This window comes from Raphanus sativus, chromosome 8 (genome assembly GCF_000801105.2).
Source record: "Raphanus sativus cultivar WK10039 chromosome 8, ASM80110v3, whole genome shotgun sequence".
Classification (NCBI taxonomy): domain Eukaryota; kingdom Viridiplantae; phylum Streptophyta; class Magnoliopsida; order Brassicales; family Brassicaceae; genus Raphanus; species Raphanus sativus.
The window spans coordinates 25,225,134-25,237,368 of NC_079518.1; the positions used below are offsets into that span (position 1 = coordinate 25,225,134).

The following is a 12,235-nucleotide window of genomic DNA, read 5'->3' on the forward strand; positions in this document are numbered from 1 at the left end:
GAAAACCTTTAAAAACACACACACGTATTATTTGTTTTAATTTGATTGGAAATGTTGAAATACCAAAGAAGATCAGGAATGTGCTTTCCTTTACAGGGACTTGAGAAGGATCGAAGAGAATGGTGTTGGAACTATTTTTTTAGCAATCTATTCATATGCTAAAAATAGAGTTAGTGTGAATGAGAAATGGAGGTCTAATGTGTGTGATTTGAGAAACTTGTATAAAGTTACAAATATACACATTAGATATTTGGATTTGGGTTTTGATTTGTTAGTTAGACTTCATGTTCATTAACTTAATCATATAAACCAAATATATGTGATCTTTTATATTGATAAAATATAAAAAAGAAATCCATTTAAAGTATATTATTTTGTTTGAATGAGTCAAATAATAATAATTATACTCTTTAATATTTTGGTCAAAATGTGAAATGAATTCACATAATAATGACAAGAAATAAATACTCCATTAGTGCACCATGGGAGGTTTCATTTTATGTTGAAAATGAAACTTGTGCTTCTCATTATTTTCTATATAAAGCCTCATGGCAATGAAGAAAAATATACACATCAAATACCAAAAGAAAAACCACATTCTCCTATATTGGATAGTTATGTTAGAATTTATTTTTTCTTTGTGTCTGAGAGTACAACACAAAACTAGTTTCGTCAGGCTTCTGATAGAGTGACGCAAATTCAGAAGATTGTTTGCAGTTGTATCCTGGGACTCATTACGTTATCGAACCGTCGCACTACGGGACATATTTTGAGTTAAGGAAAGAGATAATATCCCGCCTCTGCAGTTGTATCATCCTTTTCTTACTCTTTGATATAATTTTATTATTTTTATTCTTTACAATATTCAGTAATCCGTAAGAATTAAAATACGGTTCTATCAAATGGAGCCATATTGTATTTGTCAGCCAAACCTGCCACACCTTCCCTTACAAAATCATCTGGTGACTCGAGGTTTGTGTCAGCCTGCAAAACAAGAAAATTGATTTGGTCATGGAGTCAGAGAACCAAATAAGATGAAAGAAAAAAAACACTTACCACGCGGAACCATTGTTCTCCCGTAGGTGGCAGTGGGAGATGAGGATTGACCCAAAAATTATGGGCGTTCAAATGTAAAATAGAATAGAATATGATAATATTATTGTGTTGTGTTTGATAAGAGAATACAAGATACATATATAGTGCTAACATTAACATAATGTTGACACTAGATAATGTTAACTTTCCTAAACACGTATTGGAAATATGCTAAAAATATATTGAGGTTGACTTGCTCTTCAAGTCTTTCCTTTTAGTTTTCAGGGTCTTCATGGGTTTCACGGGCTTCACAATCTTGGTCCGTAAGATACACATCTTCCGGTCCGACATATCTCTAATACTCCCCCGCACGACAAACGTGGGATGCAACACGCAAATCTGCAACCACAAAGAAGACCACGTATGTCGTGGATACTATATCGAGGAAAACAAATCAGTAGATTCCTTCGGGAATGAACTTCAACTTAGACAAGGAGGATGAAAACTTCAGCTCTTCTTTGGTCTTGACAATGGGAATACATCCCGTGGGCGCAACTGCAGCTCCAAAAACGATCGTCCTATAACCTGGACAGTCCATACATTGGACTAAAAAATTGACCTAAAACTTGAACGTTCTACTAGAACTCCCCCGTAATGGTTAAACTATAACCCATAATATTCCAAACTATGGAATAACAAACATCTTAAGAAATTCTAAACTATAGAAAATCTTAGATAAAAAAAAAAAAAAACCCATGTGAAAACCACAATCCCTTAACAGTACTAAAACTCTCAATCATTCTTTTCCACTCACCCGATCAAAACAATAAATATTAAAGGAAAGAACTTTAAACAAAATCCCTTATAACGTACTAAAACAAAACCCTAATACTTTTATTAAGAGTAACTAAAAAAAACGTGAGAGATCTTGACATATATTTTGACGTCTTCATCTGGATCATCGTCACTGGTATCTTCTTGATCATCGTCAACACCACCGATGATCATAGTTATCAAATCTTAAAACTTGCGGAAGCTTTAATTTTGATCCCTAAAAATCGACTGCTCTGATACCATGTAAAATAGAATAGAATATGATAATATTATTGTGTTGTGTTTGATAAGAGAATACAAGATACATATATAGTGCTAACATTAACATAATGTTGACACTAGATAATGTTAACTTTCCTAAACACGTATTGGAAATATGCTAAAAATATATTGAGGTTGACTTGCTCTTCAAGTCTTTCCTTTTAGTTTTCAGGGTCTTCATGGGTTTCACGGGCTTCACAATCTTGGTCCGTAAGATACACATCTTCCGGTCCGACATATCTCTAATATGAAAGCCGCATAGACGTCTTGGCCGCTTACACCATCATGGAGCCTACCAAGAACAATCACATTTACTAAACTGAAATGCGACAACTCGCCTCTATTACTAGTTAGAAGCGAGCTAAACGAGAATGAGAGATCTTTGTCCTTACGTGAAAGCTAGGAAAGTGCTCTCATGATTCTCCCATTGATCTTCATGCCATGTAATGTCGCCCTTCAGACAAAAAAAACATTACACATTAGAGTACCACTAAGATTCAAGCAGCACATGTAAACGAGCGGGTACAATTTGTTACATCGTTGAGGAAATTTTCGTGCTTGAATATATGGTGTAAATGTCGGAACTTGATCACCTCTGAGAAAAACCTGAAATGGTTCTGCCTCCTCGCATCGAGCTGGGTAAAAGAAAGACATCATATAAACATTAAGGAAATAATCCATAATAAACAAAATATGTAAGACTTGCCTCATTCCACTGGAAATTGTTTAGAGCAGTATCATGTCCGTAGCTATTGTTATTACCATCTCGGCCGGGTATGTCCATATTCGTCTCCCATTAGCATCATTGGTGTTCCCTGTTCATTAATAAAGTTTCGGTATCATATAAGATTTGTTAACAGTATGTATGTTGACAATAGATTTACCTGAGAAATCATCAAAGCTAAATGAAAATTCTTCATTTGTCGAGTACGTAAGGAATTGATGTAAGGATCACCAGTTTCCCCTACCAAGAAACATAGTATAAACTTGAGTTAAAGTTTGACCACCGCTACCATGCAGATGTTTTTAACTTTTTAAAGTAAATATTTGTTTTATACAAAATAATGGTATTTATTTTTGACATTTATATGTATTAACTAATTGTATAAATATAATATTTTAAAACACACTAATTTCATAGTTTATATTGAATATTTTTGTGAACCATTAACTGTATCACCCATATTTGTTTTTGTCATCAACGTAATACAGACTCAACTAAGAATCTGTGGCATATCATCCATATTTCTTTTGTCACCAATATTTCTTATCATATATTTATCTTATTAGATTTATATTGGCTTATTATTTATCTGAAATATGCTTAAAATAGTACATTGACAGACTAATTTATATTATATTTATATATTACATAAATTGACTATCTATATTTTACAATTTAAATAAATATAACTTCATATTTATGTTTTGATCATGTTTTTTGTCTTGTGTATGTTTTTACATTTGTAAGAGCGTAAAAATGTGTAAATATATTATTTTGATCATGGTTTTAACCCGGATATTTACTTTAGTTAAATAGAAGCCTAAAATGCAAAATTATAAGAACAAATATGCATATGCTAAATCAACGGCACATTATAGGAAGTTTTTGTATTTCCCTCCCAAAAAGATGATCATGACTTTCAATAACTGGTTCAGTTTTTAATAATAGAGAATATTTTTAAAATTATGCATGTTCAAAAATAATAGTTTGTTAAGAATAGAAATAAGGTTTATCGAAATATACAAACACTTAACAATAACTCTCAAGAATATATAAATAAACACATATAAATGAATCTTTGTATTAAATTTGGTAAATAATTATAATGGTGTATATAATATATTTATATTGGTGAATAAGAAGAATTTGTTCAAATAAAAAAAAAAGGAAACAGAATAATAATGTGGGTGAGGGGGAGGACGAGTGAGACAAGTATAACTTATATATCTATACTATTATTTGAGAAGTAAATTTGCTTATGTGTTATACTCTCCATAGTTTTAGATTATTTTGCTTATTAGTCAAATTCTCCATAAATAATTTTAGTAATTTATTTGATAATTTATCATTATCATCTTTAAATAACTTGTAGTTATTTATCTGATAATTTATTATTATCTCAAAATGAATAAAAAAATTTAACGATAATATCAAATTTATATTTATATTATATTTAATTAAGTAATATTAAAATATTATATATGTATATTTTATATTTGGTTTAATAATATTAAACCAAAATTATTATATATATATATATATATATATATATATATATATATATATATATATATATATAAGAATCATCTATATTTTAAAATAAATTTCTTCGAACAATCAAAATCCCTCTCATTATGATAATTTCTGAAATATTAGCAAATAATTCAAAACTATTTATAGTATTATTTGCAGAGTGAAAATTAGAGCATTTAAAATCTCTATTATCCTTATTAATAAATAATTATATTGGATTTTAACAGATAATTACCCATGAATTATTAACAAATTTTATTAATTTGATAATCATCATTATCTAAAAAGATTCTACATTATGTTATCTAAAAATATTTTACATCATAATAGTTTAAAATAAATAAATCCATGTATATAATTTTGTGAATATATGAATTTTAATGTTTATTTATGTAATAACGGTATTTTATTAAATTAAGCTTTATATATATAAAAAATCTAATATTTAATTAATTAATAAATATTTCAATAGCATGATTAATTTATTTTAATGGTTGTTGATAATGTATCTATTAATATTTTTTGTATAATTATTAAACCCGCAAGTGCGGGCAAAACACCTAGTTGTTACATAAATATTCTGTTTATATTATTGATGTGCACTAATATATATAGTATTGATATGCAACAGGTAAGTTAAAATATTTATACTGAATATTAATTTTGGAAAAGACATGAAGCATAGAGTTAGGAGTAATTAATTATTACTTCATTAATTTTAGAAATGACAAGAATTATTCAAAGATAAGTTCATTTAATTACTTCATTAGTATATAATTGTAAATAAGTTACAAGTATAAGTGATACTTTTTATTTGTAATTCTATTTTAATAGTATATATATGTATACATATTGAAATAAGAAACTTCAGTGTTGTGATTAACTTATAATTATACCTTCAAAACCATAGTTCCGGCTAAGATTGTCGTTCGATCCATCATTTCCTCCTTCTCCATTGTGGTCATTGCGCTATAAATTAAAGAAGAGATGTAAAGCATAGACTCAATCTACGCTTCAATATCATTACATGAGAAATCAAAGTACCTTAGACTCGTATGTTACAAGATCTCGTAATGTGAATCCATCATGCGCAGTTATGAAATTTACACTGTGGTAAGGCTTCCGCTGGCAAACCTATATATGAGAAGTAACTGGGACTGCTTGGTTTTAGCCTTGAAAAAGAAAAATTAATAACTTGACAGTATCTTACCTGGTAAATATATCAGAAGATCCTGCAATCCGAGTAGCAAAACTTCCTTTCATACCATAGTCACCCTAAGAATATGGAAAATTAGAGTTTTTCTGCAGTAAGTCTACTTATAACTTCATTGTTATACCTTGATAAATCTTCTAACATCATCCCTGTACACCCCATTCCAGTCAGCCCACCTGAATTTGATTCAGCAGTTACATAGAGTTGATTATCATATCACAGATGAATGAGAGGAACTACCAAGTATAGTGTTTGATTGTGAAAGTGACTTAAATATCTATACACTAGTAAAAAGCCAAATTTATTTAGCCGGGCGAAAATCACATTCGTTCGATATGCTTTTTAAGATAGATAAAATCTTTAGTGAAATAAGGATGTTTTCCTTAAAAGAAAAGGAATATTAGGGTTTAAGACTTGTATTAATAGAGTCTAAGAGATTGTTAATTTTTCATTTACATAATCACAATAAAAACCTAAAACAGATATTTACCTCAATCATATTTCTCTCTTTTAAATTATTTATTTTAGTTAATTCACTTTTGTTCACAAACATATATTTCCTCCGTGTAATTTTAGTTGTCGTTTTAGATTTGTGTAAGTTTTAGGTGTGAGTACACCTAAAACCAAGCAGGCTAAAGTAAATTAAAAAAATAACAAAAAAATAACATATAAGAATATTTTTTGCATAGAAAACAAACAAAACTTATTTTGAAACGAAAATTTTACTCTAAATCGAATAATATTATCTAGCTAAAACAGTTACCTATCCCTACTTGGAAACCTTCAGACATGATTTTCACAATCCCAAGGCTCTGCAATTAATTTACATCTTGACAGAACGGGATCCATGGCTATTTCCTGAATCATTAAGCAATTTCAAAACGAATATGCTTGTGACTACCATTATATCTGGATAATAGTATAATACACATTCAACATACCCTAATGAGTGGGGGAGCATCGAGTCGAGATCCATCTGTGTCACGGCACAACACACCAGCAAGATCAAATCGGAAACCATCCACGTGATACTCTGTGACCCTTAGGGGGATGTATTCAACTGAGAGTTTCAGGTGATTTGTATTAAAATGACAAATCCACTATTATTCAAACATGAATTTTAAAAACTCATTTAAAATCCACTGTTATTAAACTTGACATTTCGTAAAGTACTCTGAAATCCACTGTTATTGAAAATATTTTAAGTTGTGGGATTTTAAAGTTTTGAGGTGATTTTAGGGTGTTTGGGTGGAGTTTCTTAGTTAAAATAAATAAAACTCAAATCCCATTGTTTTAGGTGATATTCTAGAGTACTTTAACAAAAATCACCTAAATCTCTGCAACTTATTAAAATCATCTAAAACTCCATTAAAAATCAAATCACATCAAATGCTAAATTGAATACATCCCCCTAAAAGATTCATTTGTTCTTTATTATTAGGGTTTTAGTATAGGGAGAATTACCAATTGTGACTCAAAACTTGGAGTCAAACCCAAAAGAGTACCCCAACTTGGGTCAAAGGCAAAAGTAACTTAAAAGGCTATTGAAATTACAACTATCTCCTTGTGAACAAACAAAAAAACGGATTTTTTTTTACGTTTCTACCCCTCGCAAGTCGTCTGTAAACAGACGACTTGAAAATAAGTCGTCCAGACGACTTTAAGTTAAGTCGTCTGGACAGTTATTCTTAAACATAATTTAAAAATTTTGTAAAAAATATTTTGATAAGTGAAAAATTGGAATTATGTAATTAACATATGTCTTAAGAGATATAAATTAATATATAACAAATTTCAATTGTTTTCAGCCCAGATGAGTGAAAGTAGTGAGTCATGATATTCTTTAGTTTATGTTTCATCAACATATGTTGTAGTATTGTATGTGTTCTTAGGGTTAGATTTTGGAAAGCATTAAAACCGTTTTTGAAAATTTTTAAAATTACCTAGGCGTGTTCGTTTCTGTGTATAGTAAACACTATTGAAGTATAATTTGATTTTATAACGTGGTTAGTAAGTTAATTTAGTCATTTTAGTTTAGGGGTTCATTTTAGGGTATTGGACGACTTAATATTTAGTCTTCTGTTCCCAGACGACTAAATATTAGGTCGTCTGATGTACATTATCAGCCAGAATAAGTCGTCTAAACCGGACCAAACCTTAAAGTTTACCAATGTACTTTTAAAGCTAACCGGATTATTTACCCAATATATAAGGTGATTTTTTTTTTTTTTTTTTCATTTTCCGCGAACAGAAACCCTAACAGTTCTCTCTCACCGGCGATATCAAAGGCGATTCGAATTCCCACTATTTCCGAACAACCATCGTTCTCAACGTCGGCTATCTATCTCACTTCATTCTCACCGTTGTCGCCGCAGCTTCTTCTAACCCTAGCGCCGCCGATTCCTCTAAACCCTAGCGCCCCCGCTTCCACTATTTCCGAACAAACCGTCGCCCTCGCCACCGTGCTCACCAACGTTCTCACCGCCGCTTACTCTAAACACTAGCTAGCACCGCCGTTTCTTCTAAACCCTAGCGCCGCCGCTTCTTCTAAACCCTAGCGCCGCCGCTTCTTCTCTGTAAACCGTAGCGCCGTTTCTCTGTAAACCCTAACGCCGGTAAGTCATCAAACTCGTGGAAAAGATGAACATAAAACGTTGTCTCTTTCAATTTACTCATTCTCACCGTTTCACGTTTATTTTTTCAGATCTATAACCACAATGACGAGTACTCGAACTCCTTCTGCGACTAATCAGGTCCGCTTGAAATTTTTCTACTGGAAGACTTGTAAGTAAGTCGTCTGGAAAGTCTTCAACCTGGACGACTTAGTACGTCCATTTGGAAGACTTTCCAGACGACTTAAATATAAGTCGTCAACTAAGTCGTCCAGTTGGACGACTTTCTAGACGACTTATATTTAAGTCGTCTACTAAGTCGTCTGGAGTAACAATTAAGGCGTGATTGATTTAGCTTGTGTTCTGACTTCTATTGTTGTCTTTGATTATTTTGCAGACAAAAAGGATGGATATTCCAGAACTCCCCCGTAGGTTATACACATTAGGGGAAGAGCCAGAACCCCACAATAGCATTTCGTATCATACGGATAACACGAAGTTGCATACTGCTCTTAGGGAAGCTCTCACTGATGCTGAATTTGAAGAGCTCAAGGAGTCGAGATTGGGAGTTTTCATCAAGTTCAAGGAGCAGGGATTTGGTTGGGCTTCAAGGCTGGTTCACCACTTGCTCGGTTTAAAGCTGGACATTAAGAAGAAGTACGAGATGTGGTGTCTCGTTGGTCCAGAACCTGCGAGGTTTTCACTGTTAGAGTTTGAAAACATCACTGGTCTAAACTGCGACTACATCGAGGACCTTGAGACACCAGAATGTGAAGTTACCCCACAGATGGTTTCTTTCTGGGAGATGATGGGAGTTCATCGGGAAGCTGGGCCAAGTACTGATCAGATAATAGCAGCACTGAAGAGATGCGGGGATTGGTCCAGGGAAGATCGCAAGCGACTCGCGTACCTTTCCATCTTCACTGGATTCATTGAAGGGAAAAAGTTCTCAAGCGCTACACGAGCTACTCTCGCAAGGCTAGTGATGGATTTAGAAAGGTTTGAGAATTATCCATGGGGGAGAGTCGCGTTTAAGGTGCTGATGGACTCTTTGTGGAACAAAGATATTACTGGCTGTTACACCGTGGATGGCTTTATACAAGTTCTTCAGGTCTGGGCGTACGAAGCTATTCCGGGATTGGGTGCTAGTATTGGTCTACCCAGAGCAAACAGTCCGTCTCCACCGATTCTGGCTTACGACGGCAGCAGAGGCCGCAGATTCATGAAAGCTGCTATCTTGAGTCAGGTACCTTTCCATCTTCACTTAATTAAGTCGTCCGGAAGGTCTTCCAGCTGGACGACTTAGTAGACGACTTATTATAAGTCGTCTGGAAGGTCTTCCAGCTGGACGACTTAGTAGACGACTTATTATAAGTCGTCTGGAAGGTCTTCCAGCTGGACGACTTAGTAGACGACTTATTATAAGTCGTCTGGAAGGTCTTCCAGCTGGACGACTTAGTAGACGACTTATTATAAGTCGTCTGGAAGGTCTTCCAGCTGGACGACTTAGTAGACGACTTATTATAAGTCGTCTGGAAGGTCGTCCAGCTGGACGACTTAGTAGACGACTTATAATAAGTCGTCTGGAAGGTCGTCCAGCTGGACGACTTAGTTGACGACTTATAATTAAGTCGTCTATTTAGTATTTTGTTTCAAATATCTAACTCGATTCTTCTTCTATTTACTGCAGACCCGCGTGATCAACTTTGTTGAGAAGGACATTAGTGAAATGTGGCCAAAATGGGACTCTGAGGTTGATGACGTGCCCGCGGAGAACATCATTAAAGTGATGTATGATCGGAGACCGTGGAAGTGGACCATGGATTGCTGGGAAGTCACTGGTACAAAACCCAAGTTTGTGACTCCATCGAAAAGAGCCAAAGAGATGGTTGTGGAGGAGGTGGAGGAAGACAATCAGAGACCTCGGAAGAAAGCTCGTAAAGAGGCTCCTAAAGAGGCTCCTAAAGAGGCTAGAGAAGAGGCTCCTACAGAGGCTACAGAAGAGGCTACAGAAGAGGCTAGAGAAGAGGCTAGTTGGGTGACCAGAGAGGAGTTAGAAAACATGTTCAAGGACTTAGGTGACATGATGAAAGAGGGGTTTAAGAAGTGCATCAGGGAGATTAGGAAGATCTCCGATAGATTGGAAGCTGTGGAGAAGAAGGTTGGTGTCACCAATCAGGCTACCCCTCAAGCCCCAGAAACCGGGGTTAGTAAAAAACACCCTACCCCACAAGCCCCAGAAACCGGGGCTAGTAACAAACAGACTACTCCTCAAAAGGATCAGCCTCCACTTCAAACCAATCATCCTACTCCTCCCACCAGACAGCCTGCTCCTCAAAAGGCAAAGCCTACTCCTCAAAAGGCGAAACAGCCTGCTCCTCAAACTAAACAGCCTGCTCCTCAAACTAAACAGCCTGCTCCTCAAACGAAACAGCCTGCTCCTCAAACTAAACAGCCTGCTCCTCAGACGAAACAGCCTGCTCCTCAAACGAAAAAGCCTTCTCCACAAAAGAAACAGCCTTCTCCTCTGCCCAAAGAGGTTAATATCAAATCTTTAAGTCGTCTGGTCTTTGTATAGATTTGTAAATATATAAGTCGTCTGGAAGGTTTTCCAGCTGGACGACTTACAAATAAGTCGTCTGGAAGGTTTTCCAGCTGGAAAACCTTCCAGACGACTTATTTGTAAGTCGTCCAGCTGGAAAACCTTCCAGAAGACTTACAAATAAGTCGTCTGAACTCCAGCTGGAACCAAATCCTCTCCCAACTTTTATTTAAGTCGTCCAGGGTTAACTTGTTCTCTTTTATTGCAGAGATTGTTGCCGGAGGATACAGCAGATGAGGCGATCTCGGTATATAAGATCTTGCCGGAGGATAAAGCAGATGGTGTCACCTCCAAAGAGATTGTTCCTCTCACTTCCACTGACCAACCGAGCTTCGCTTCCAACGATCAACAACCGAGCTTCGCTTCCACCGATCCAGCTTCAGCTTCAGAACCGAGCCTGGTTGTATTGGACCAAACAATGTTTCCGGAGCGAGCGAATGTGCTTCCTGGATCACAACTTTACCCAGTCTTGGAGAGAACAGTATCTGGTCTTCAAAACATCGTCGTCTGATCACAATGGTTTAGGAAAAAATGCTACCTAGTGGGGCGGCGAGTTTGTATGACGGATCAATGCCTTCATTTTGCCAATCAAACAAGAAGTGGGGGGAGGACATTGATGATATCTATGCGCCACTGAACTTGGACAACAAACATTGGGTGGCTATTTGGATATCGATCCCTAAGAGGCACATAGTCGTCTGGGACAGCATTACCTTCAACTACCATACCAGAAAGATGGGATGAGATAATGGAGCCTTTTCTCGAGATGGTCCCTTATCTGATTGTGGAGTGCGGAGACCAGATGCATGGGTTGGAGCGATACACTTATGAGAGACTCCTCAAAGATGTACCCACGGCCAACAATGGTGATTGTGGCGTGTACGCTGCAAAGTACATTGAATGTCATGCTCTTGGGGTCCCCTTTAGCCCTAAAGACTTTGCTAGGTCCAATGCGAAGACTATGAGGGATACTATGGCTTTGGCTATATGGACGGAGCTTGTTGATCAGCATCTGAAAGATAAATGAGGATGGTGGTATGTTTGTAAGGCATGTATGATTAGATACACAAATCAATTTGTATAGATTTTTTAACTTGTATAGATTTTTTAACTTGTATAGATTTTTTAACTTGTATAGATACACAAATCAATTTGTATATTTGAACTATTTGTATACACAAATCTATTTGTATATTTGAACTATTTGTTTACACAAATCTATTTGTATGTTTGTGGGCATGTATGATTTATTTTGATTTTTAAACTTGTATAGATTTTCTAACTTACAAATAAGTCGTCTGAAGGTTTTCCAGCTGGACGACTTACAAATAAGTCGTCTGGAAGGTTTTCCAGCTGGACGACTTACAATAAGTCGTCTGGAAGGTTTTCCAGCTGGGACGACTTACAAATAAGTCGTCTGG

The 12,235-nt window shown here is 35.1% G+C and overlaps 1 pseudogene; it reads right to left on the reverse strand.

Annotated features, from left to right (window-relative positions):
* Positions 1–1,133: 1,133 nt before the first annotated feature.
* On the reverse strand, positions 1,134–6,688 carry LOC108820459 (isoamylase 3, chloroplastic-like; annotated as a pseudogene).
* Positions 6,689–12,235: the final 5,547 nt, after the last annotated feature.